We start from the raw sequence: 21,460 nt of genomic DNA on the forward strand, positions 1-21,460 counted from the left end.
TAAATGCTGAAAAAATGTGATCTCAGGAGTAGTTATAAATCTGACACTTTAAAATTTTTTCTATGTCCCATTTTACCATGAAGTTTTGAAGACCACTGAATATATAACCAAAAAAAGTGTCCGTTTAGTGCATAGAAATTAAAAAAAAAATTACCGTTCAAGAAATACAACTTTTTTTACTAAGTATATCAAAAGGGTTCTCAAAAATAAATGCAAAGTATAAGTTGGTGCTACCAAAATATTGGGCATCGAAGCGGATCTTTGTGTGTTGTAAAACGCAAGTATGTGTGCGTAAGTAAACAATCTCATTTGGTCCCAACCTGCGGAAGCGTTCCATAAGATTGCATGTAAATTTGCTACTTTTCAATTTCAATTTTCTCTGAAATGTTGTGTTAAAAAAAGCTAGTTTTATAATATGATATGTTAGAAAGTCTAAATTTTTGTTTTAAATAAGTTTTTTATCAACAAGTGTCTTATTCATTGAGAAATTTGAACGACAAGTATGCCATTTTTACATGGTTTCTTATGGGACTACAGTTTTGTTTGGGACCAAATGAGAACGTGAAATCCCGTAAAAATGCGCTGTGACGTAATTGTGACGTCACACTTCGATTCCCAATGAAGATTCTTAGAATCCTCATAGAATCTTAAATTTCTGGATCAAGTGACTAAAATTCATTTCCTTTCAAGTGAGTTATTATGCAACCAAAACTATATCACGCTATAATGGTTGCATATTTATAAGACTGCAGGGGCAAGAAAGGAAATTTTAAATTTCTCAAAAAAATTCGAATAAGTATGAAAAATATGAAAATGGGATGGCATTGGTGGTGTCTCGCTAAGGGGACAGTTTGGGCAACATTATTCAATGTGAGGATCAAGATTTATTTAAAAAAGTGTATCAAAGGAGAAAAATTGTTTTGAAAAATATAAATTTTTTTTAAAATTGTTGTTTTTTTCATATTAAAAAAAATTAGCATGCATGTTTTAGTATCGACGTCAGAGCTGTGAAGTTTTCAGTCGTCAAAAGCTGTAATTTCTTTGAAATTAAGTTTCATGAATTAAATATTGAAAATTCATAGCTCAATAATAAGAAGTGAGACATTCCTAAGGTTGATACCGAAATATGTTTCACATCTTTTAAAAATATTAAAGAACCAGAAGCAACTTTTTCAAGATATAAAACAGAAAAGAAAATCTTTCTAAAAATTCTATCAAGATATTTGAAAGATTTTCTTCTCATCAACACCTTTTTCTGAAAGAGAATGCCCCTCACATTGAGTAATAAAACTCACATAATATACTCCGCAATGATGCAGCCACCCCCACTATTTTTCATATTTCTCATACATTTTCAATTTTTTCCAAAAAATCCCAAGGTAATCAGGTTGAAAAAATTCAATCTGGCTTCGCATTTTGTGCTCCTGTGATTCGATTGAAACGCAACCGTCATAACGTGCTGTAACTTTGGTTGCATACCTACTTACTTACCCAATGGAATGAACTAGACCACACATGACTTAGGTACCTTTTATGAGCCTAGATACATTTTTGAAATTCAATTTTTTTATTTTTTTAGTTTCATTTTTTGCAAAAATTACAAAAATCCTCAATCTAGAGTTGATTGGTGTCGTGTATTTTGCCACATAATACAACCCAAACGACGCACAGGTAAGTTAGGTTGCCATTCTCGAAAACTGAAGGGGCGATGTAATTACGAAAATTATCCCCCTCTTTTCTTTTTGGACGATTTCAGGGCCGGAGTGGCATATGGTGTTACCCGGTGATCACCGGAGGCTCCAAGACACCAGGGAGGACCTCGATGCCATGTTTTAACCAAAAAAAAAAATATACCAGCTTCATTTTTCTCTGAACATAAATTTTCGCAAGCTTTTGCCCTCACTTCGTTAGGGTCAGTTTGCTTTTCTTTTGTTTCAAAATCAACATTTTGTCAAAAAATGACTCAAACCAAACACACATGAGCCCAAGGTAAAATCCTCTTGTCATCGGTTTCAGAATTAATAAATTGTGTACCTACCCACCTACTCGTTATTATTTTTCATCTTTAAACAATGAAAATCACTCAAACGGGATTTTTCATTCGAATTCCCAATTAGAAAATACCTTCGAGCATTTAAGTACACACCTTCTCAAGTATACGATTTCTTTATACGGTCGTGATTTTAAACCCTCGTACGCTCACCACTCTTTAATAGGAAAAAATTGATTTTTTTCCTCTCTAGATGCAGCGATTCTCTTTTCATTAACTTTTTGAAATGAAGTTTTGTATATGTGGATCGAGGTTGCAGTTATCTTAAATTTACCAAGTAAAACGTGACATTTTATGGTATTCACCATCTCGAAACGTAACGAAGTGTAAGAAAAATACCACTACGGTTCATTATTTATATTGTCATTTTTTTCCTATATCTACTCTTTGTTGTGGTGGAATCGTTCAATGTTCGAATTGTCGAGTATTAAATAAAAACGAACGATTTCGAGATTCGTCATATAAATAATATAAACGTTTTCAATAAAGTTATTCGATTTGATTTTAAATTAAATATTGATAATTGCGCTCCAGCGAGTACAAGTTGAAGATAAACTGCGATGTATCGAGACAACATTACGAGTATATTTTATTATAGGATGGAGTGATGGAAAAGGAAGGGGGGTTGAAATGTGAGAATTGCACATTACCAATAAAGCTTCGAGGTATCATTTCTTATCAAAACTAGGTAGGTACCTGTAATAAAAGAAATATTCAATCAGAGCTTAAAAGACTGAAATAAGATCATTCGTTTTTTTTTTTCAAACAAATAAAATAAAAATTATTCTTTTTCTGAAAGGACAATTGATTTCAATCCATCGAGATTTTTTTCATCAAAATCTACAACTTTTCGAAGCTTTGTCACAGTCTTCGGTTAATCAAAAAAAAACCACCAGGTTTCTTGTAGGGTACCTACAAAATTCATCTCACTAGATTTACTGAGAAAGGCGCACCTACTCTAATTCATTATACCCTTTTTATCACCCCTGTAAACACGAGTAGTAATCTCGAAAACACAAATAACCCAATAACCTTATTGTTACACTGGTATATGGCGATGGCGGTGTACTCAGCCAAGTCGTAATTCTTCAACTCGCTACGTGTACTCGTATTTGGCAATTATAAAATTTTCCGAGTCGACGAAAATTGAAAATTTTCCGCGTATTTTCGTATTTTAGGGAAATTTGAAAACGACGCCAGAGGTACACACAGAGAACCAAGACAGATAGAGCAAGAACTAGAAAGGGTGAAGGGTGAAGAGCGAACGTAAACGTGCTAGTGAATTGTATTCATAGCTTATAAGGCGCAATTTTCGTACGTACAGCTTCTTCGTATATATATGCGGATATCCCGCAGTGAAACTGTTACACATAAATAAACCGTCATCGTTAGTTTAATTAAGTTTATGTTTGTGCTATTCGATGTGCTGACTATTAAGGCGTTAAATCTGACGCGGTTTTTTAGTCATATCTCATCGACATGCTGACTTTCTTCTTCGAGTTCACTCGTATATTTTTGGACGACCCACCACTCGGCTTCCCTCGCGGCTCGAATAATCGAAACATTCGTACATAGAGTGAAATTCCAGCACAAAACTCAACAGTGAACAGGAAAGAAAAAATCAAGACGCGCAATTTTTCAAATGAAAGATTACTGAGATGGATTCGCAAGTTTGAATTATTTGTAAAGGATAATGTATCTAAGCGGTGAGACTAGGTAGTCGCAACCTATAAATGAATGATTCGGATGAAAAGTTTTCTCCGAAGTTTTTCCAATCTTCTAGTCTATATATAGGTTCTCTTATTTTCTTTTTTTTTCTTGTTTTTTTCTTATTGCGATAATGCTACTATGAAAAGACTGCACATTTGCTAAAATGTTTGGAATTTTACATGCGATAAAATATGAATTTGATGAAAGTGCAGGCCATTTCCGCGTACACGGATTTCAAGCAGCGTGTATCGATGGATTAATTTTTGTGAGTACATTTGGAGGTTATTTTATTGGAATATACCAATGAGTAAGCCAATCTATTCCATATTATTATATCAACCAAAAAATATAAAAAAATTAATTCGGGTCTGGCGACTTCGGTATTTTTTTCATTTTTTTTTTCCGGATAGACTGATAAACTCGATTTTTGAACTTCCATACGTCATGCCCCATACTTTTAAAAACGTGATTTTCGTTATTGTTTAGAGGAAGGGGGATGAAGGGAGGCGAGTATAGTTGGACGAGGAAGAGGGAGGGGACGAGAAGCCGACAGAACCTGTAAATCATCTGCACTCATTACATAACTAGTCGTGTTAATAAGAATTTTCTGATGAAATCTGAATTGTAGAGGGATTAAGGATCCCTAAACAATGCAAAAAAGTCTAGAATTTGTTTGGAACAACTCGATTGGGATGTTGATCCTGATTTAGCATATTAAATGAGCAGAAAACAGGTTACTTATTTATTTTATTTTATTTCTATTTTTTTTTTTTTTTTTACAATTTAGGTCTCTCCAACAGCCAGAAGCCAATTATAGGAGAGACCGATTATAACTAAGAGAGAGGGGAAAAAAACTAAATCGTTTTATGTATAAATTGAAAAGGAAGACGAAAAAAATACTTAAAAATACAAAATATTAGGAAGTAAAATGAGAAATAATCAAAAACAAAACAAAAAGATACTAAAAACAAAAGATAAGTAAAGATTAATAAATGGTGATTACTTAAGCGGAGAAAAATAGAGAAAAAGAACATACTTAAAACAAAAACAAATAGAAAAAAAGAAAAAAGAAAAATGAAACCATCCAAAAAAAAGTAATATCAAGGTGGCTCACAAGTAACTCCCAATGCACCCATGCCCCTACCCCCAAGCCACCCTCAGCACATGCCTGAAGGCTGGCCTACCCATACTAAAAATATCAGCATCTGCACATCTACAGAGAAAAGCATCTGAGATGCCCATGACATTATTCATAGGAGACACCTTCATCCTAGATGTATAGTAATTGCTCAAGGAGAATATTTTTTCTGTCTAAAATGGACTCTCAGGGCCCAGAAATTAATTTTTCCCAAAAAGTTGCTGCCATTTATATTACAATGGATAATATCATATAGGAACATCAGTGTGATTATTTCTCTTCTTTTTTCTAATGAGTCGATTTCAAATCCTTCTATGTAAAAGTTCTTTTTGTGTCAAGCTTTGACTATATAATACTGGACTGCTAGCCGAAGTAAAATTGATGATCCCAACATGTCCGCGTTCTATAAGGCTCTGGTCGCATCCTCTCACTGCACTTCAGGGGAGATCGTCCTAGTTGCTTACGCTCACTCGGGTGATTCCGCTGAAGTGCGGTAAGAGAGGGTGCGAACAGAGCCTTATAACGCCATATAAACGCCATCTATGTTTGCCTCACGGCGTTATCAAATTCACGTGTTATTTAACTGGGTGCTAGCAGTCCAGTATTATATAGTCAAAGGTGTCAAGTCATGAGGATGATATTTAAAAGTATTTAAATATAGGTATTTTGGAAATCTTGTTTTGAATTTTTTCAAGTTCTTGTATACATTTTTTGGTATGAGGATTCAGACTAGCATTCCAAACTCAAGGATTGATCTAATGTATGTATGAGAAATATAAAACTTTAAACATGCTTATCCTCCTAAAGTGCACAGAATTTCTGACCACAAAGTACTCCATCCTTCTTGCCTTGACTAACATAGTACAGTGGAGTCTCGATTACTCAAAGCTGAAGGGAGAAAGAGTTGACTTTGAGTTATCAGAGTTTTCAAGTTATTGGAGTTCGAGTTATGGAAGTTTGTTTTTGGTATATTTCCAGAGGGTAAAACACCCCTATTCCGCCCGGTGCCTAATCCCGACCACCATGCATATCTCGTCTGTTATTAGCACTACCTACTGAAAAATGATATAAACGTGTTCCTCTATCACAGACAATTAATTTGAGACATTCCCGGTCACTGTAAAGCCAAAACTTGCAAAATAAATTGAATTTGAAGAAATTCCATTATCAAAAAATTGTTTTTCACCACTTTTTATTGCCAAAAATTTTTAACTTGTTATAACTAATTTTGTGGTGTTAAATATGATTTGTGATCATGATTAAAGTGAGATTTTGATGGTATTGCTGTTTTTGTAATCAAACGCAGATATGTATAGAAAATTTTTACAAAAGTGTAAAACAATATTATAGGTCTCCTAATTCCAACCACCCATAAGATCATGTAAATTCAGGGTGGTTGGGATTAGGGTACCAAATTCAAACAGTCATTTTTGAGGTACCTTGGAAGAAAATTCCAAAAAGCCATGAAGAATTATTGTACATATGACCCCAAAATTTTAATATGAGTTGAGGGAAGGTTCAATCTATCTTTTGAGCCATTTACTGTATTTTCATGTGAAATAGTATTTTATTGGTTGCTGCATTTTCAAATGTGGTTGGAATTAGGGTACCTAACTTTTTGGAGGTGGTCGGGATTAGGATACCAAATTAAATTTTGAAAAATTGTTTTTGAGTTGTTTCAGAAAAAAATTCAAAAAACATATTAAGGATTATTCATTTATGCCAAAATTTTGATATGAGTTAGGGGAAGGTTCAACCTACAGGGTGCCCAGAAATATCGAGTACCCCTAAAAAAGTTTTCTACTAAAATACTTGGGTTGGTCACAGTGAATGATAATAATGATAACACACGCTTGGTTGTTGGACTGGAGAGATAACATTCCACCAATCATACACATCTATTTCACATTGCCAACTTATTTTTTTAATTAAAAACTTTCTTAGGGGTACTTGATATTTCTGGGCACCCTGTACATTTTAAGCCATTTACCATGTTTTGAAGTGAAATAGTCTTCAATTGGTGGTGGTTTTACAAAAAGTGGTCAGTTTTGGGCGACTTCACCCTTAGCAAAGTTTGAATTAGATGAATGTTTTTTTTTTTTTTTTTTTTTTTACCATGGAATGAAATGGAAACACGGATTTCACCTGTGTATTTGAGTGAAACGTAAGTACATGTTTATGGACATGAATGTACCTACTCATAAGTAACTCCAATGAGTTTGTAAACGAGGTTTGCATCAATGAGATTTGCATTTTACAAGTTTTTTCAACAAGAAATTCAAGTTATAGAGGCAAAATGTCACCAACGTTCAACTTACAGAGCTTTTTTCTACATTTTTCAAAAATTGGAGGTTTTGGACTTTTTACTTTCAAGTTAAAGAAGTGAATTTTACATTGAGTCTTATGGGGAGTTGAAGGGAAACCGACTTTGCTTCAAGTTACCAGAGTTTGAGTTATCAAGACTCCACTATATTGATATGATACTTGAATGTAAGCCCCACATCAAGATTTACACCCAGGTCCCTAACTGTTGTTAAGCAAGAAAGTTCTTCCCCATTGACTGTGTATGCGCAATTGCGCATCCTATAATTTTTTTTCCCGAGTAAATGTAATTGTTGCACATTTAGAAACATTCAGGCCAAGTTTGTTTTTGATGCTCCATTCTACAAACCTATCCAAATCTGTCTGAAGTTCTTGGCTATCCTCAATAGTTGGAATTTTCTTATACATCTTTGCATCGTCAGCGAAGAGCAGGCTCTCTGAATTTTTCAGCACAGATGGAAGGTCATTTGAAAACAATAGAAAGAATAGGATTTTTCGAAGGGGTTGAAAAATTTTCAGACTAAGATCAGAATCCAGCTCTCATACTTCTGAGATAATCTTCCGAGTGTCAGAGTAGATTGGGTAAGTCGAGTGATGATAAGCCAAAAACTCGTTTTGTTTTTTTAAATTCAATTCAGTTTCTAAACGAAGATCCAAGCAGGTTTTTTTTTTACACAATGACACAAAATTTAAGGGTTAGGCAATAGGCAACCGTACACACACGAATTCAGTAAAGTCGCCTATTCTCTCGTTGGTAGGTTTTACCCGTGATCCGGAACACCCTGTACATCTCGTGCACTTCGCACCGGACACCGGACACGTGCAGGTACAACAAATGCCAAGTTGACCCGCAATTCAACAGTCTGAATTTTCGCGCTTTTGTGTAAAAATATTCGCGCGACGATGCAGTGCCTGGTGCGGCTCGTAGGAAAAAAAAGAGAAAAAATCGTTACAGTAATTGTACGTATTATTTACGTTTATATCTGCGTCCAAGAGATTAGAGAAAATGCCCATTCAGAATCGGTTTAATATTTAACACTCGGCGCGCGAGCTCTGTAATCGTTCAGCAGCTTGAAAAATGGCGCCTATTCTAGACCGTCTGACAGGCGATAAGTTAGGTGCCCGCAATCTTTACACAACGTCACTCATTGCACACAGCTTGGCGAAGGCGAAACTGTGCAAGGAAAAAGCATCGCGAATTTTTACACAAAAATATTTCTTCCAAGAATGGACAACTGTGTTGTAAGCCAACATCGAGCTGTGAGCTTTGCGCTTTTCGAGTTTATCTTCGCCTTCGCGCCAGTTCGACTCTTTCATTGTACTATCGCGACATTATGCGGCATTTATTGCGTATACTATGAGTCGATTTATCTCCGTGGCCTGTGCCAGGCGCCATTGCCATGCTTTAAGGCCTAGTATAATCGATTATAGTATAGAGCTGTATATGTATATGCAGTTTATGATACGGATGTACGAATATAGTACCTATATAGGATATGAAAGAGAAAAGGTATTTTTTACTCGTATGTTTCATCTTTCGATTCGATGAATTATCTACCTTTATCGACATTCTGATTAAGTTGCACGTAGTTGCGAATTTATTATAGAATCACAATTGGATCGTTATATACGGAGGGGACATATTTACTATAGTCCTATACTGCGAATTTAAATCACTAAACATGTCACGTCGAACGTCGCGATGTTATAAATTTGATTGTAATTAAAATTGTCGTTTTGAAAAATTAACGACTGTTTTTTTCCATTTTTTTTCCCCACAAAGGATGGACACGAGGTTGTCATTCTTTCACCATTTTGTATTCTGAGCGCGATCAAGTTGACAACGATGTTTCGTCACATTAACCCTTTCACGTATTCACTAGTCGGATGGTGAAGGAAAGGGAGAAGGGGGTTGAAATGTAGAATTTCGTACATGAAGTTATGAAATGAGGTTGGAAAAAGTGTTGCGATGATTTTAGATTCCTCGCTCAGACTCCTCTCCTCTGAAAGGGGGTTCAAGTTTAAGGTTTCAATCAAAAATTTGAGAAAAACTGGTTTTAAATCAACTTGGAAAATTCTCGAATACTCGAGTAAAACATGGAAATGTTATATTTTGATGAAAATTTTATGAAAAAGTGCTCTAGGTACCTCAAAAGAACCTTTTACCATCTCTTCTGTCCTTCAGATCTGTCAGAGAAACATTTAGATCTGATAGAGAAGAATGAAAAGACCATTCAAAAATGTCCAACGAGACTAAATTTCAGTTGCTGAATTTCACTTTTTCATTTTTTGGTGAATTTATATTTTTAAAAAATTGTCTTATTTTCCATTTAAAAAAAAAAAAAAAAAACAGAATTTGATCAAATTGACTTTTGAAATTGATTGGAGGTCCTTTTGATGTAACCTGGAGTCTGCAGCGAATTTTTGAAAATTGATGTCTTCAAGTCGATCAAGAAGATCTTAAAGACGAAATTTTCGATTCCAAAAAATCCGCTGAAGGCTCCAGAATGCCTCAAAGCCATCATCAGTCTATTCAAAAGGTTGAAAATAGAGCAAAAACCAATTTTTTTTTTGGAAAAATTTTCAAAATCCTCCGAAAATTGGAAAAAGAAATTCAGCTGGTAAGATTTTTGGCCTGATGGTGTATTTTTGGACGACGTTTCGATTTTTCCATGTCCAGTGCAAAACTATTTCTGGAATAGGTAATCTTCTCTATGTGAGAGGTTAGACTTTAGGCTACTCGAATGAGGTACAATTTTCAAGGAATGCTGAAAAACTGTTACTAATGAGTGTACCTACCATATGTGATTTTTTGGGTAAGAACACCTGCTTCGAGGGATTTCAAAATTTATCTGATGACTAAAATTGGAGCAAGTTGAAATTTACTAAGAAAAATTTTGAAATTTATTTCAGTTTTTTTAAAACGAATTTGCAAAATGTGAATTTCAAAACCAGATTTTCACAGTTTTGAAAAAATAATAAGAAACAAAAAATAAATTTCAAAATTTGTTTGATAGCTTTTTTTGTTAACATTTTAAAAACTGGATTTAAATTTCAAAATATTGGCAAGGATATGCTTTTTGCGTCGAGGGTCCTCCAAAATTGCTAATTCCAAAATATTTAAAAACTGTTTTTGAAATTTTTGAAACTTCGAAAATCTACTTTAAAAAGTTTCGGTGAAGGAAGCAGTCTACAAAACAAATTTGGAAAACTGATTTTGAAATTTTCTAGAAAACCTTTTTTGAAATTTACATTTTGAAAAACCGATTTCGGAATACCTAAATCTAACATAGAAATAAGAGAACAAACTTCAAAATTTTCAAATCAAGCGTTTGAAATTCATGTTCTATTCTCCTATATTATTTTAAAATCTTCATAAAAATAGATTTCAAAACAAAATGATGTTCAAGATTTCAAAATTTTTGGAATTTATCCCAATGGAAAATGAATGAATTTGATCAGGTCATGAACAGATCTATTCTGATCTGGTCAGATCTAATCAGATCTAAGGAATGTCTGTGAGGTCTCATCTTATCTAATTTAGTCTAATCAAGGTCACATTTATTCAGAACTGACGTGTACGAATTTTTAGCAGAAAGGCATATTGTTGATCGATGATCATGATACACTACTCTGAATACCGCACATCATGGCTTATAGCTGTGTAGTTTTTCTTTTTCTTTGGTTTCAAAAAAATTCACAATTTTATTTATTCAATTATGACATTTTTAGGCATTTTTTTTTATTTTTTAGGTCCTTTCTGATGTTCTATTAATTGATGTTTTTGGAATTTCTTCTTCATCGTCTTAAAAACCAAATATTCAAACAGTATTCATCTATCCATTAGTGTTTTTTAAAAATAGTCTCTCATTTTTTTGAACTTATTTCTAAACCATTTGCCTAATTTTTAGATTTTCTTTATTTTTAGAATTTTTTGTGCTTTTAGTGTGATGAATTTTTTGATATGAATAAAAAATAAAATTTCCAATCCATCAAATTGGATTTTTTTAAAAACCTTTTCTATTTTGTCAAGGTAAATCTCTTCAACATTGCTGCTTTGATTTTATCAATATTCAACTGAATATTTCATTTAAAAAAATTGAACAAAATCGAAAAGCTCCTGCATTTCACCCAATTCATTAATTTTTTTTCTTCTTTCAAGAATAAAAACGTTATAGCTTTGTTGAGATTTTGAAATAGACAGACCGACAGCTAGTATTTTGATGCACTGTATTAAAATACAATTTCAAAACCTCGGCCAGACTTCAAAGCTTCAATTGCTCATGTAAAATCGGTATTTTCACCCAATAAATTTTTCGCTTATTGATTGATTGACTGAATAAACACAACCGAGTCTTTCAACTGCAAATATTATTATAACTATCGGTGCTCTTACACAGTAAAAAAAAAAAGCACGAGTAAGTACCTACTGTGTTCTTCACTGGAATAAAAAATGGTAAGAATAATGTCAACAGACGACTACGACGAGTCGACGCCGACGATCGAGAAAGAAAAAACAAATATCATAGGAAAACGAAGCAATCAAGCAAAGCGTTTTGGTAGTTTTCAATTAATTTCACAACGATTGCGATTGTCACGGCGAGGGCGATGGGAGATGAGCGAAAAACGAAACCATGGCAAATTACAGCAGGAACTAGAAAGTGGAAGGCGCAGGCGAACAGAATTATGGCGAATTTTCCTTTTCGCTGGTAAATATTTTCTGTCTTATTTTTCGCCCAATTTATAATACCATTTTCGCATCTTCTTCTTCTCCATTTTCTTCTTGATTTAGCACGAGGGGGCGTCAAAAAAAAAAAAATCCACGTCTGTTTCGCTCATCATCATCGACGAGGGAATTTTTTCGACCGAAGTATGAACTGCAATGCATCGCTCAAAAGGCATCGCGAATTGTTTTTGTATCGGAAACGCGCCGATAATTTACATGTTAATTACTTTGGCAGCATTTTGTTTGCAATCAGCATTACGTATGTCATCGCGCGCTGTTATAAGCGTTAAGCTTATAGTGTCAATAATGGCAACAGGTTATTTTGAACGGAATTTCGCCAACTAATTTCAGATAAATATTTAATCTATTCGACACATACACGCCTTTCGGCCATCGACATGTACTCGTATATAGGTAGTAGCTTTTTCATTACGAAATATTCTGACAACCAAATGATATAATCGTCAACGTTGTATTCATTATTAGTTTTTCCTGCCTGCGTTTCGAGGTTATAGTAGGATACGAAAAAGAAAACATAAAAGCCGCGTACGGTGCAGTCCCACGATACCCAGACCGGCCGTAGGCTTCGCCGATATCGCATAAATATTAATTAGGCTTACAAAAACGTCCCAAGAATGTACCTAGTAGTCGTGCTAAAATGTAAATAAAAATAAAATGTCAACGCCTATTAGAGAGGAATTTTACCCTTTTGTATGTATAAATGTAGCTCGCCAAGTGCGACTACCTGGCGTAACAATTTTTTCAATTCTAAAAAGCAAAAACAAATAACTTCAATTCTCCGATGAGTAAAATTCCAGACAAACACCTGGAAATTTTTCGCCGAAAAATTTACCTATAATTCCTGCGAGAGTAATTTTTTCCAATTAAATTTAAAACACGCGTGAAATTCAACATGGTTTTAATACACCTTATTTTCTATCATGCAAAAAAGGGCCGTACGATTTAGATCAATTTTTTTAGGGAGTTCATATTTTGAGAATTCTCGAGTCACTACCTTGTTTTCAACAAATTGTCGTTTGTCAGATTTTAAGAAAGCTCGAGTTCAATATTACCTACGTCTTTAATTCTAGGAGAAAAAACTGAAATAGTATATTTTACTAAATTTTAAAATCCTTAGGAGCCCCCCCCACCGTGCAAAGTATGTCAATCGTCAGCAGAAACCAGCAACTAGCTGATAATTTACCGAGAAATGTCAGTCATTTAGCCTACTAAAAGTTACCAGAAAATTACAGCAAATAAAACTAACAATAATTCAAATTATTCAATCATTTGCCAAAAATTATCAAATTACCCATTTACAGTAGGTAGGTATTTACAAAAAAAAAGCAGTCGTTTACCAAAAGTTACCATGAATACATATTAGGTACATAAAAACACCAGAACCAGCCAGCAGTTTATCCAAAATTACCTGTAATTTACCACAAATTCAACAGTAATATAACAAAAGTTGTTAATAATTTATCAGATATGACCAGTTCTAAGACAGAAAAAAATACTAGTAAATCATCAGAAATTACCAGTAATTTACCTAAATCTACCAGAAAGTAATTTACCAAAATTTACCAATTGACTGCTAATTTAGCAAAAATTACCAGTAATTGACCTACCAGAAATTACCAGTAATTCATCAAAGATGACTTGTAATTTATCAAAAAAACTGGCAATTTACCAGAATTTACCAGTAATTCACCTACTAGAATTTACCAGTAATTCACCTACTAGAAATTATCAGTAATTTACCTACTAGAAATTACCAGTAATTTATCAAAATTTACCAGTAATTTACCAAAAATTACCAGTAATTTACCAAAAATTACCAGTAATTTACCAAAAATGAAAAATTACTTGTAATTTACCAAAAATGAAAAATTACTTGTAATTTACCAAAAATGAAAAATTACCTGTAGAACAATGACCATGCTAGCGACATGTGGAGTCCAAATGTGACGGATGTGGATGGATCGACATTGGCATCAAAATTTATGTCGACCTCTAGCTACGCAAAATTGTTAAATTTTAGTTTCAAAATTGAAATTTTTTTCCAAAAATCATTTTCTCTTACACACTTAGGTGGCCATTGCTCATGCTGAAAGCAAAAGCAGCATCGATGCGGAGGCCACCTCCGAGAAGTACAGACAGAAAGTCCATATTCAGTATAGTTGAACATTAAACTCTTTATACTGAAAGGTACAATAGGTTATCTAAGAGTACTAAACTAATACATTTTCATGTCGACTACATGTCAATGTTGATGTTGATGTGAAATTCGACATCAACAAATAATACATCCACAATATCAACTGAATTTTTCACATTTGAGAAATCTTTGAAATTTTGGTCAATGTTAGTGTCGATGTATTTGTGGATGATCGACTTTCACATCGACATAACATCGACAACTCCAAACTATGGAAAAGTGAATAATTTTATCAAGGCCATTAAAAATTTTTCTCCCTTCAAAAAAAAATCATCTTTTCAAATGTTTAATGAGCTTTTAAACACTGAAACAGAAATTTTATCTTAATTTTTAAATTTTTAATTCTGAAAAATTGGTCGACATAGTTGTGGATGTAAATTTTGAGCATTGAATTTTACATGAACATGTCCACATTGCATGTCGAGGTATCAGAAATAATGAGAAAATTTCGAAAATGTTCATTAACCTGGCTTCTTTACAGACAGAAGATTCCTATTAAATAACTTATTGGTCAGTTTTCCATCGTCATGTTGGAAAAAAACAAAGTCGATGTAAATGTTGATGTTGACAATTGTTGTAAGGGTACTTGTGATTTACCAAAAATAACCTGTAATTTACGAAAAAAAACTGGCAATTTACCAGAATTTACCAGTAATTTACCTACTAGAAATTACCAGTGATTTATTAAAATTTACCTGTAATGTACCAAAAATTGCCTGCAATTTACCAAAAGTTACCTGTAATTTACCAAAAATTACCTATAATTTACCAAAAATTACTTGTAATTTACCAATTACCTAAAATTACTTGTAATTTACCAAAAATTACTTGTAATTTCCAAAAATTACTTGTAATTTACCAAAAATTACTTGTAATTTACCAAAAATTACTTGTAATTTACCAAAATTTACTTGTAATTTACCAAAAATTACTTGTAATTTACCAAAAATTACCAGTAATTTATCAAAAATTACCAGTAATTTTTTACCAATAATTACTTGTAAATTGCCGAAAATTACCAGTAATTTACCAAAAATTACCAGTAATTTACCAAAAATTACCAGCAATTTACCAAACATCACCAGTGAGATGATTCGCCAGAAGATACTTATTATTTGTCAAAAATGATGAGTAGGTAATTTTCCAAAAATCACCAGTACCTACTGTAGGAACTATAAATCGCCAGTAATTTATCAAAAGCTACTTGCAATTTACCAAGGAATTCTGCTCGAATCTTGATACTAACGTGAAATGTTATTCGTAGGAAGCATACAATTTACAAAATGTATTACAAAGTTTTAAAAAGTCTGACAAAAATAATTTATGCTGAAAATGAAATTGATCAAATTTTTTTCAACATCTTTAATCGCACCTCACAAGCTTTAATTCCTTAAATATGTATATTCCCAGTTGAGAAAATAAAATGAATGGGATCTATCGTTTTCGGTATTAATAGAATTTACCGCCAAAGAGACATTTGAATGTAGGTAAACATTATGACCTCAGCTTTAGAAACAATTCTTCAACAAAACTCTTCCACCGCAAACTTTAATTCCAAAGAGGTAAAATAAAACACAACAAGATAGGTACTAATAAAAATTACGAAGAAAAAAAAACACCAATAAACCAAATTACCCGATGCTTGACGTCTTTAAAACAGCATTCGACTCGAAATTGAAGACAAATGCGGGAAAAAACCCCTCAGAACTTTAATATTAAGGAATTAAAAAGCTCGAGTATACCTACTTGTAATATGCAGATATAAAAATTGAACTCATCATCCTCCAAATCGTTTCTTCTTATAGGAAAACTTTACGTTCGCGACTCGCGAAGTTGAATTGTTGAACTGAACTTATATACACACGAAACAAGGAAACGACTATCAACATCGAAACTAATTAAAACAAATCCCAAACACTCCAAGATTTAGAGGGGAAAAAATGCACTAATTACAAAACTTGAGGAATTTTTTATTTAAAGTGAAATTATCTCAGTCGCCGTTTTAATGTTTTACTTGTGAATAAAAAATATGGTAAACGGGTTAAAAACGCATTAACAAAAACAGATTAGGCTTTCACATCTTTCTATTTTTTTTATCTTTTGATTTCGCAAGCTTATACGGTTTAAAACAGTGATAAACATTTTGCAGATAAGTTATCCATTCGCTCGTGGAGATTGCTGGAGATGAGAAGCGAAAACAAATAATAATTCCGTCTATAGTTTATATTATTCGTTTCGACGACGATTTTAAAATTCGTTTCGCGTTCCAATTAATTTGATGGATTATTTTTATTAAACTTTTGATTCTAATTTTAACACTTGTTGGATTGTGGAATTAATGAAGTTCGACAAGATCCTCCAGTGTAAATTACAACTTTGTAAAATTCTCCTCGACTCGGTTTCGGTCTTTATAAGTAATGCCAGCCTTTTTTTTCGAGGGAGGGTTTCAATTTTATACCACTCTGATTTCTATACTCAGATTAACAATTTCGAAAACAGGGGCTATATTCTTTCGTTTGTATTCTGAAATAATGAACAATGGAAAATTTCGAGTTATTTATATCTACGTGTCTTGTGCTTAGTCGCTAATATTTTCGATATGGTAATTTCAATTTTCGAATACGATTTTTTTTTGACAGTAGTGACAGTACCTATGTTGAGAACCACTGTGTGTCTGTGTGAATTATTGAGAAATTTTCATTTGTTTTGGTGTGTGTGTGTTACGAAGAAATAATTGAATAGAGTTAGGTAATCGTCTTGAAAATATGGATTCATACATTATTTTGTGTTCTTGATGATAATTGGAAATTTCCTCTGCTATATAAGTATTAGTAGGTCAAGTTCTCGACCAGAGGAGGGAAGTTGCAGAAATAAGAATGGGAATTGAAATTTTCGACGTGTTTGTTCCGAACTATTTGGCTGATATTGCATTTTATTTCTTGAAAAAAAAAGACCCACCCAAAATATGATGATACATGATAACGTGGAAAATGTTTTAATTGGATTAAAAAAGGTCTTCGCCCTTTTGAAAATCAACTTCCTCGTTCCCATTACCATTTTGTAAAATTTTATAGGTAGATAGGCTTTTTAGTACGTATTACCCACACGTTTTTAAACTATGATGATATTTTCAGATGAACAAGAAATTTCCGCATTACAGTCTCTTTTCATCGTTTGACGAAAACAAATTTTTTTAGAGATTAAAAATTGGTCGACAGAAAAATAAATCTAAAAAATGTTTAATAGGCTTTTAGAATCAATTCAAATATTGCAAAAAAATAGGCCTTGAATTAAATTTCAAAAAAAAAATCAAATGTGTGTTATCAAAAGAACTACCACATCGTTTTCGTTTTACGAACCGTTAGAATTCAAATTCTTATGAATCTTATTTGATCTTCGTTGAATGGAAAAAAAAAGAATGAACGGGGAAGCAGGAAAGAGGGAATACTCAATAGGCTAATTGGCTAATTTCTTGTCTCAAAGAGTTTACAAATACGAGTTAAAAGCCTTTTGTGGATCTATGTACTTCGGATTTTTTTTAGCGAAATTGTGTCAGAAATGGATACCTGAGAGTAAAAAAATAATAAACATGGGCAACCTCAGAAAAATCAGTTTACAGTTCGATTAAACTAGCCTTTCAAGGTCATTTCTGGGGGGGGGGGGTGATCAAATTCTAAACTCTGGAATGAAAAATCGAAAATTTTACATTCATTTCAAAAACCTTCAAAAAATGAAATTTTAGGTGATTTGTTTACTATTTTTCCAATTTTTTTTTCACAGTTCTGCGTAATTTTTCATTGATTTCCATTGAAAATACTCAAGGTCAATGCAAGTTTCGAATACTTTTTTTGAGTATTCTTCGTGAAATAATTTGAACGATATTCTGTTTTTTCTCTTCCATAATTAAGTAGAAATGACTAGGTACGTAAATGAATAAGAAATAATTTCAGAATTAACTTCTATTTCTTATTTACTCAGGTAACTACTTTTTAAAACAAAATTCTCCGAAGCATAACACCAGTAATAATTTACCTACTTATTCGTCGTACGATTGGTTGATATTATTTAGCATGAGAAGGGGATGTTATGTTGACAAAACCTTTATAAAGCATCGTTTAATACGTCAATTGTAACATTAGACAGATACATCCCCAAGGAAACGATATCTATGACGTATTTATTTTTAATGATATAAAGCAAACTTCCCTTCACCCCATTTTACAGTACCCTACCTATATACCCTGTTATAGTAAATGTACGAGACAAAGGATAGATATATTTGTCATCTTGAACTAATCACCTCGCAAGATTTTACTCCAAAATAATCGTCAGGCTGAGGCCAAGTGTATAAAATAGCCTATACTTTTTTTTAGCACTTGTAAAAAAAAAAGGAAAGAAAAAAGAAAACTGCTTTGATATTCAGGGTAGCCTTTTATTGATGTAATTATCATTACAATTGTGTTAGCTGCATCGTTCCACTCGGTGCCTACAAATTAAACCAACTTCCAAGCTCGTTACATTTTCCATAATGGCGGAATAAAATTCAAATAGTTATAGATGCGGGCCAAGACGAAGCGACGGGTGAAATTAATAGAAAAATTGAATGTTCTTAACGATGTAATTTTACTTTTGTTAATTTTTGCTAGATTTAATGTGCGAATTTTCCGAATAGGTAACGCGAACGATAAGCTTATTAAGCTGTGTGCTGCGTATACTTATATAGCAGACTATACCTATAGTATAACTAAGTATGCCTGCTTATTGCAGCCTGTATTAAAACCGCCGTGAATAATTTGATTTTTTTCTTTTCATAGCGTGGTATAATTTTTACGACGTTTGGTTGAAATTAGAATTTATAACTTTCGAGGCGTTTTATTGCTTGTGTTTTTTTAAAACAGCTGATGTTTATTAAGATCAACTAGGACTTGGTAGTTGAGTAAGGTGTCCAAGGAGAGGATAAAAAAACGGCCAAATGTTATCTAAAGGTAGGTATCGCCTATGTAAGTATTCGAATGGATGAATTGTATTTTTGAAAAGTGAAGGTCTTTCTCCTTACGACGTTTTATCCAACTTATGTAAAAATTGAAGATGTTGTACGATTTCGAGAAAAAAATGACAGATTTTGAAAAAAAAAACAAAGTAGCTAAATGGACTTACAGAGTTTGCATAAGCTCCAAATTGGGAAATTGAAATTCGATTTTGGAGTTTGATTCAGGATTTTCAAATTTTTTTTACCTATTTTGCATGAGCTACAGAATGCAAAATTAAAAATAATTCCATAGTTCACAAGACCCTCAAAACGCAAAAACTGAAAAACAATTTCAAAATCTGTTAGCACCAAAAGTGCGAAAAAGTTTTACCTGTTACCTGTTGGTTGGTCACCGTGCCATGTACATTGTACCTACAGCTACAAGGCTAGAGGCTGGGGTTATTTTATACTGTTACATTAATGAAAGGAGGTTGGATTTTTGGAGAAAGGAGAGTAAGACTGAAGGGTTATGAGCTATTTCAGGTAGAGTTTTAGGAAGGTTGAGTGAGTTTCTTAAATTGGTATGATCTTGACAGGTGAGTAAGATGTGGGAGATAATGAGTTGGACTTCACATGTAGAGCATTTTGGAGGGGGTTCTTTTTTGAACAGATGAGAGTGGGTGAGGAGGGTATGGCCTGTACTGTACCCCATTGGGTGAAAATCTGTCCATGATACGCGACAAAAAACGCGACAGGAATTGCAACATTTTCCACCAATACTTCTCTGCTCATTAATCAGCGTGTGTATTTTTTTACATGATAAATGCTGCCAATGTGCAATATTCATGAACAATTTTTTGGCTCTGCCGGGGATCAAACCCAGGACTCTGAGTTGGAGAGCGACTTTTCTACTTACCAAACCATCGCGGCATTTGATGGAATAATTGCAAATATTTCAATACTATGTTAAAACATTTGCATAAAATACCGCAATTATGCGAATGTTTTAGCAAATATGCGAAAGAATATGCCAAAAAACGGATTAGTGGCATATTTTGTAGTTGGTTTCTTCCAGCGTGAAGAAACACGCCACGTAATTTGAAAGTGCTCTGTGCTTACGCGAGAAAAATGTGATACAAAATGTTCTTGTAGCCTATTTTTTCACATATTTTTTTTTGGTGCATCAATCCACCTTCTGAACAGCGCTTTTTCATGTGTAGGGTAAATGTGCCTAAGTTTGCGCGCTTCCTAAGATTGCGCAGTGACGATTTCTCAGAACCAGTGAGAGTTACAACATTTGATACCGCCTTTACTTGAAAGAAAAATCAAAATGACCATACCTAACGATTTTTGGTGATGGTAGCACCAAGGGTTGCCAACTGACGAGCAAAAAACTTTTTTTTCAAAATTTTTTATAATTTTTCCAATAAAAGTGGCACGCGACAATTTTTATGGAAATGGCAGTAGAAATCTAAATAAGCTATTTTTAGATTCGTCATTGTCTGGGGATTATAACAAGCACATATTTCAAGTGTTTTCTGCTTTAATTAGGTTTCAATTTTTCAATTTTTTAAAAAAACACCCCTGTGCCTAAGATTGCGATTTTTATTTTTTGCTACTTTTCTAGACTAATAATGATACTTTTTGAAATTTTCATTAAGAATTCAATTCATTAGAATGAAATGACACCTTATACACGTATATCGAGTTTACTCCTTGTCAAAAGCTAGGGAGAAATGGGTGTAATGCTGGAAATTCCAGATATGAGCGAATTTCCAGTGTGGTTCACTCGGAAGTTTCAAATCCACGTTCATGTGAGACATTTTGTTTGCTTTCATCATAAATTAAACAATATTGACGAATTTCTATGTTTTTCACTGGTGCACAATCTTGGGAAGGTGAATGCGCAATCTTAGGAAGGCATATTCCTAAGTTTGCGCATTTGACTTTTTTTAGTTTTTGGTCAAAATATCAGAAACTAAATCGATTAAAAATTTTATTTCTGGGGCAAATCATAGCCAAATGTTTGAAGAACCTTCTGTACAAATTTCAATATTCTAGCTCCTTTTCATAAAAAGTAGTGACTGTTTGAAAATTAGGTGCGCAAACTTAGGCACATTTACCCTATATGTTACCGTTAATGTGTTTACTCCAGGTAATGTATGAAATAACTAGTTATTTCATACATTAACGAAAAAGTACTTAATGCAAGTAAATTGTTCATAGTTTATCTAGGTAATGTATGAAGAATCTAGTTATTCTATGAAATAGCGAAGTGTGATCAGTTAAATCATGAAATTAACTGTTAAAAATTGAGTTTTGCTGGG

The 21,460-nt window shown here is 33.2% G+C and overlaps 1 protein-coding gene and 1 long non-coding RNA gene across 3 annotated transcripts in view; one reads left to right on the top strand and one right to left on the bottom strand.

Annotated features, from left to right (window-relative positions):
* Positions 1-21,460, top strand: part of LOC135831213 (mucin-5AC-like) — a 407,292-nt gene that overhangs the window by 7,322 nt on the left and 378,510 nt on the right. The window lies entirely within an intron of this gene.
* LOC135831216 (uncharacterized) overlaps positions 1-21,460 on the bottom strand; it is a 256,152-nt gene that overhangs the window by 1,249 nt on the left and 233,443 nt on the right. The gene's annotated exons all lie outside the window — the stretch shown is intronic.

This window comes from Planococcus citri, chromosome 1 (genome assembly GCF_950023065.1).
Source record: "Planococcus citri chromosome 1, ihPlaCitr1.1, whole genome shotgun sequence".
Lineage (NCBI taxonomy): Eukaryota > Metazoa > Arthropoda > Insecta > Hemiptera > Pseudococcidae > Planococcus > Planococcus citri.